We start from the raw sequence: 6,944 nt of genomic DNA on the forward strand, positions 1-6,944 counted from the left end.
ATTTCGCCTCACTTTGAAACCATTTTAAGCCCAAAATTCGTTGAATGTTCGCCTTTTGGAAGGAAGATTTCGGACGTGACGGGATTTCTGGCGCTCTTGCAGCTGGATGAGGATTTGACGGAGTTTTGTCGACTCCGTAGACTCAGACGTCCCCTGATGCAGGTCTCCCTGCGGTGGATGCTGCCCATCTCCGTGGTGGTGCCCGTGGCCCTGGCGATGCACGGCCTGCAGGAGGTGACGTACGCCCCCAACTACAGCGCCTCGTCGTACGGCGTCACCCGCCTGCTGACGGCCGTCCCCCTGTTCGTCGACTCCGGCGTGCGCACCTTCTCCGTCGCGACGTGGGGCTGGGGCTTCTGCGGCGGGGGCGGCCTCTACGACATCCTGAGGGCTCCCGAGGTGCTCCGGGACACGGCCAGGTAGCATCGTCTGCAATTCCCGCAACAGAGCGGTGGCCAAGTAGGCGAATTTCTAGAGAAAACTCGGAACCGTTTTTCGCGAAAATTAGGAAATTAGTCATACTTACTTAGAAAATACTGAGTATTATTGCCGTTTATACGAATACGTAATTAATGAGGAAAAAGTCAGTGACGTGGTGAGAGTGTTGCCTACACTGGCGAAACAAAGGCATAAATGCCGTGCCCTTGCAGGCGCAGTCACCGGTTCCTGCGGGTGATCGCCGTGCACGGCCTGCTGTCCGTTGTCTATTGGGTGGCCTTCTATGCAATTCGGGTTCCATTGGAGGAAGAGTGGAACGCGTACCTCATGATCGGGACGAGTGTTCACGACTGGCTGGCTGCAATCCATCTGGAGCTATTCACTGAATTGGTGGATCTGGTGCGCGACAGGTAAGCAAACACTGCACGGTAAAAGCGGAACCTGGTTTTCCCAGGAAGCCAAGGTGAAGGCATAGGTGATTTCCAGGGAGTTCCTGGGAAAACCAGGAACCGTTTTTACCGTGTGCTCGTCCAAGTATGAGACAGACTTTGGTGTGAACCACAGTGTCTCATGCCATGTGGTGTGAATCACGATGTCTCACGTTTGCAAGTGTGATAAGGGAGGGTGGGGCACCTAGTGACAGGGGCACCTAGTGACAGGGGCACCTAGTGATACAGGGGTGCCCTGGCCACCCTATGGAACTTTCAGACATCTTGAGGTGGCTAATCTAAAGGTCTTGTGCTGTGGAATCATGTTCAAGTGAGAGTGAGACTCCGAACAAAATATTTTAGCACCTAGAATAAAACCAGGAAAATAATTACCCAAAATCACAGATTTTACGACTTTTTTACAAAATGTTTTGTCACCATTCTTCCAGTAAACGGCACTGCCGATCGTTCTGACGCTTTAAATCAATAATAAGGACCTTCAGTAAGTTGTTTTCGCTGAACCAGCTCAAACATATGATTTCATTTCCTTCATATCAAATTTTGAACGTAAATGAGCCCCCGGGGCAGGTAGTGACAGACACACTCTACTTACCGTATTTCAACGATTTAAACGTTTCAAAACATCCATTTGGCAACCGCGAAGTAAATTGTCACCGATTGTCACACAACGAAACATAAATGAGACTAATTTGTACGACAATTTCGTAGAACATAGAATTCGATTGGCAATGTAGTAAAATGCAGTTTCTTGGGAAAAAATGGCGCCGTTCAGAATGGTTTGATATTAAAAAAGCTTAAAAAGCCTAAAACGGATAATTTTCATGTAGCTGGAGCGTCGCACGGTAAAAGCGGAACCTGGTTTTCCAAGGAAGCCAATGGTGAAGGCATAGGTGATTTCCAGGGAGTTCCTGGGAAAACCAGGAACCGTTTTTACCGTGCGCCCTTTGCTGGTAATGTGAGTTATATGACCTGTCACTAGGTGCCCCAGGCTGGGGCACCAAGTGACAAGTGCAGAGGTCTGCGGGAAGCTATGTAAATAATAGAAATAGGCGTTGTCAAAACGCCACACCATGTATTTGCGATCAAGGAAGGATCAAAGCAACCTTCTGAAGTGTAAGCAGATTCATTTCTCGCACAGTATCGGAGTGAGTGCCAAAATCCGAAAAGTGTTACTAGGTGCCCCACCCTCCCTTACACTTGCAAACGTGAGACACGGTTTATGATACACTTGCAAGCGTGGGACAATACGCGCCTATTGTCTCCCTCAGTTAGCGCATGCCTGTCAAGCATGCTCGAATTAGTGCATTATTGACATGCATGAGCGTGCGTGTAAGCACAGCATGCTCCAGTTCACTGCAAAAAATTCCGTGGTTTGGTACGGAAAATGTACGGAAAAATGGGGTACAGACGGGTACGGAAAAGGCACGGACCTTCTGTACTGGTTCTCTGTGGTCCCCATAAGGATCTCATGTAAATGGGTACAGAAAACATGTACAGAACCTCCGTGGTTGGCAAGGTACGGACGGTCCAGGTAAAAAATTGACCAGACATATTCCGTGAAATTTCTGTACTTTTTTCTATCAGTGTCCAGTTCTCCATGCTCTAAAAGGAACGCTTTTCGATTTGTAGAGCGCCCTCAGTGCACCATTAAAACCTTACGAAGTAATTGGAGCATACATACGAACAAACTAGTTTACTTTGTTATACGAAGACAGTTCGTAAATTACGTAGTATTTTCTTTGTAAGCACATGTATGCTCAAAATACTTTGTTCTAACAAACTGCTTTGCTTTGTAAGGCCTTAAATTGTTTGTAAGGTTTTCTCAGGGTGCGCCCAAGGCTGAGACGAAAAACAAAAATTTTCAATGAAACATTTTGCAATTGCAGGATTGGATGAAAAACGGTTTGTTCAGCCATTGGCTGCAGTAAATGCATTAGAAGGCGCGTCTATCACTTCAAGAACTCTCTGCTGGCTGCGGATATTTGCGATTCTGGACACGAAACACAACTACGCGGACGCCCCTTTGTCGCCAGGTTCAAGGAGCTGAATGGACGAATTCACGAGTCCTTGCACAGTGCATCTTCGCCTTCATGCGTGCGGCGCTTCTTCGATGGGCTCGACAAGCACTGTAAGTCCTGGCTGTGTCAGTGCGGGCGTGAAGCGACACTGAAGTACCGCCGTTCTCTGCCGAGACACCTTTCAGACAAACCAGTCAATGTTCGATAGCTTGCTTACTTCAATGAGCCCCGGCATCAAAGGTGCCTTCCATGGAATCACCTTCGCAAGCCATTGAAGCCACATAAGAGGTGTTCGGTGCCAGAGTGCCTTGTCACTGGTGACGAGCTTTGCCATGGCAAGCAAAGGTGTTCCCTAGAAGCGGTTTTCAAGAGGATGCAACTGACGAAGGTGCTTTTCTGGGAACACTCCAGAACGAGAGTGTAGTCGCTATTTAAGAATACTCGGGATCAGCGTAGTCGTCTACCACGGCATCTGGCATGATTGGTAGAATCCCTTGGTTTTGCTCGTGACCCGCGAAAGCGTTCACAATAAATTACTATGTAGTTTTTTTGTGCATCGACTGAGAATATAGCGTCAATTGGTGCAATGCTTTCACTCTCATTCCAGGAACGTGACATCACGCTAACACGAACGTGACAAAATGTCACGTTCGTTTGAGCATTATGCCACGTGCGTTTGAATGTGAACAAGCTGATTTTTGGCCAATTCACACCCAAACGAATGTGACACAATGCTCAATGCACAATGCTCCTGGAATGAGAGTGTTTGTATTGCACGTGAAGTGCAATGCCTTCCTCTTCCCATGCATTAGCAAGCGCCTTTTCGGGACTGCACGAAGGTGCAATATGGCTATGGCATAGCACGTATGGTGCGACATCTCAGTACACTCGCCCTTACGTGCTATATTCATAGCGTTTGGAATCCCAGTGTAAGCTTCGCACAAAATTATGCACCCGTTTTCAAATATACACGAATTTGTTCGTAACTATTGCACTGAGAATCCAAATGCTATGAGTATAGCGTCAATTGGTGCAAGCAAAAGCATTGCACATGAAGGGCAATGCCTCCCCATTCCCATGCATTATCATAGGGCATCTTCGGGACACATTGCACGTAAGGTGCAATATGACTGAGGCATTGCACGTATGGCGCAATATCTTACTGCAACCATACGTGCAATGTTCATAGCGTTCATAGCGTTTGGAATCTCAGTGTAATCACACTGAAAACATATGTATTATGAATAAATATTGCCTCGTAAGATGTTTAACCCGAATTCACTGTAACATAGCTCGGATTTCACTGTAAGACATTAAAAGCGCATGATCACAACGTGAGAAAAGAACCGTGACTCAACAGGTTCGGTCACTGGAAACGACATAGCGAAGCTGCGTCACCAACACAAGAACGCAAGTTTGTTGCTGGGGAGAATCTGCAGGGCATTCAACGGCCACATCCTGTGGCGGTGCCTCTGCCTTGCTCTCTGCGGAGTCAACTGCCCGCACTTCCATCTACGGGCTCTGATCCATCACCGACTTTGGGAAGTGTAATGGCAACTTCTAATTTAAAGCACATGTTTTTTTGGTGATGAATCAGTTGAATCCCTACAAAACTTAAGAACTACGGAGACTCGACCAGGGCATTTGACCTATTGGCGATCATTTGAGAATTTCGTGTAATGGTAATCTAACACGAAGCCATAGTCTTGCGTTGAGACTTTGATCGGTCAAGCTAAGTCACCGGTTCCCAACCTTTATTGGCTCGTAACCGCAAAAAGGCTAACAATTTTTTTTTTGGATTTTTTATTTTTTTTATTGTTTTTTGTAGAACCTTTTAACGAGGTATGTAATACCATTTCATCTGGTGTGTGATGTCATGTCTGTAGCAGCTGTAGTACCTAGAATTTCATGTTTTACTTTGTGCTTCCAATTTTACCCCACGACCCCTGGCGACCCAAGGCACCACGCCCCCCCCCCCCCCCCCCAAAAAAAAAAAAAACGACCCAAAATGGAGTTGGGACCCCGAGGTTGGGAATCGCTGAAGTAAGTGCAGAACTTCTACTGATTGCAGACGATTGAGTACCATATATGGAGTGGCACGAACTGTCACTATATTAATCGGCGTGTGGAGAGCCATGAGTGCAGCAACTATGGTAACAAAGGAGGTAAAGTAAATAGTTTATTAACACCGAATATCAGCCACAATACGGCAGGTAGGCCCGCCCATTCATGAGACTTTCCGCGAGTTAATTTTACTTTTCGAAAGGTAACGAGCATTTTCCGCAAAGTCCTCCTATTTACTTGCGCATGCCTTATTATCTGTTAGTTGTCCAGATCCTTTTTTGGATTGTAGTCTGAAAAAGATACTCCGACGCCTCCTAGAATAACCCTAACTGTCAGCGTTGATCCAAGACAATCCTAACTGCCAGAGCAGATCCAAGACAATCCTAACTGCCAGAGCAGATCCAAGACAATCCTAACTGTCAGTGCCGATTCAGAACTATCCTAACACCCAAGCGGTCTTTACTCCAAGTCCGTGACGCCCACACTCTTCATAAATTTCGGAAATTTTTTGCTGAAGGACTTGTTAAAATTTTGCAATGTTACATAACAACTTGGACATTGTGTGTCAGGGATGTTAGCGATTACCTGATTTGCAGCGAGGAAACTACGTGAGCACTTTTAGCCACCTCTGCAGTTAGGATTGTTCTCAATCCGCACTAGCAATACGGATTGTCTTGGGTCAGCTCTGGCAGTTAGGATTGACTTGCATCTGGACCAACAGTTAGGATTGTTCTATTAGGACTTGTTAGCCTAGATTTTGTGGTGCAAAGTGACAGGGTAAAGGTTTGCGGTTGATTTCCAGGGCAATAGTACAGTGGACATCATTCATCAAGGACAAAATATGAATCACCTCCTTCAGGTTCAAAGAAATGAGGTAAATTTAGGGGGCATTTCCGCGGTGGTTATTTTTCTGCCTCTCCATGAATGAATCTTGCTTTGTGTTAAGGGCAGGTTCTACCTTATTGACTCCATTGACTATTTATAATAATACGGCTTCAAACTATTTTGATACTTTACATTATAGTTGCCACTATAAGGGGCCTTTCCCGCTGTCTGTTTCTAAATTGCTGATAAAATTTTTGTGTTTGCGAAAAATTTTTCAGAAAGATTTACGTTAATTTTTGGTGCGAACATTCTCTTTCGTGCTGAGATCTAAAAAGCTGACAGCTCTATAGGCTGTACACATTCAAATGCACAGTATAGGGCTTTATCGATAAATCATCAAGCAAACCATTGGTTTGATTGTGTGTCCTTCGTTCTCCCTCAGCTCAGGATATTCGCGCTTCAGCTGCACCAGCGTCCAGTCACCGTTCGGATGATGAGAACCATTGAGTTTAACTTGCACCTATTCGCCAGTGTAAGTAGAATGGAAACTTAGGAACTTTTCGACCCACTTATTGATAAATAATATATAAATATTTATATAAACTTATATTTGAGATATGGGCAACTTTGATCGAAAAGCCCAGAAATGACATGTGTAACCATCACTCAAAAAACCTTGCAAAGTATTCTCCGGCATTGTATTGCAAACTCTCATACAAACTATTTGCTTCGTATTGCGAAGTATTTCGTTGCAACTTGCAAAGAAAATGCTTTGCAACGTTACAAACCAATACTTTTTTCTTCGCAACTTATGAACTATTTCTTTGCAATGCGAAGGAAAAAGTTCGCAAGGGAGTTTGAAATACAATGCCGGAGAATACTTTGTACTGCAAAGTACTTTTCTTTGCAAGCTTTTCTGAGTGCACTCCATAAAATAAAGGCGCCAATTCCAAATAACACAAAACATCATTTTTCAGTACAGGACTTTCTTGTCTATCGCTTTGACCTTCAACAGCCTGCCAGATCATTTCTTGGACTGTCTTATGAGTATTAAAAGATTCCCTAAACGCCTGATAGCGGCAACCCGCATCACATGTCCCTGTAGTAAGGGAAAATACGAAATCGCCCCTGCGGTTCTTGCCCACCTCCA

Source organism: Thrips palmi, unplaced genomic scaffold, assembly GCF_012932325.1.
Source record: "Thrips palmi isolate BJ-2018 unplaced genomic scaffold, TpBJ-2018v1 HiC_scaffold_16, whole genome shotgun sequence".
In the NCBI taxonomy this organism is placed as follows: Eukaryota; Metazoa; Arthropoda; class Insecta; order Thysanoptera; family Thripidae; genus Thrips; species Thrips palmi.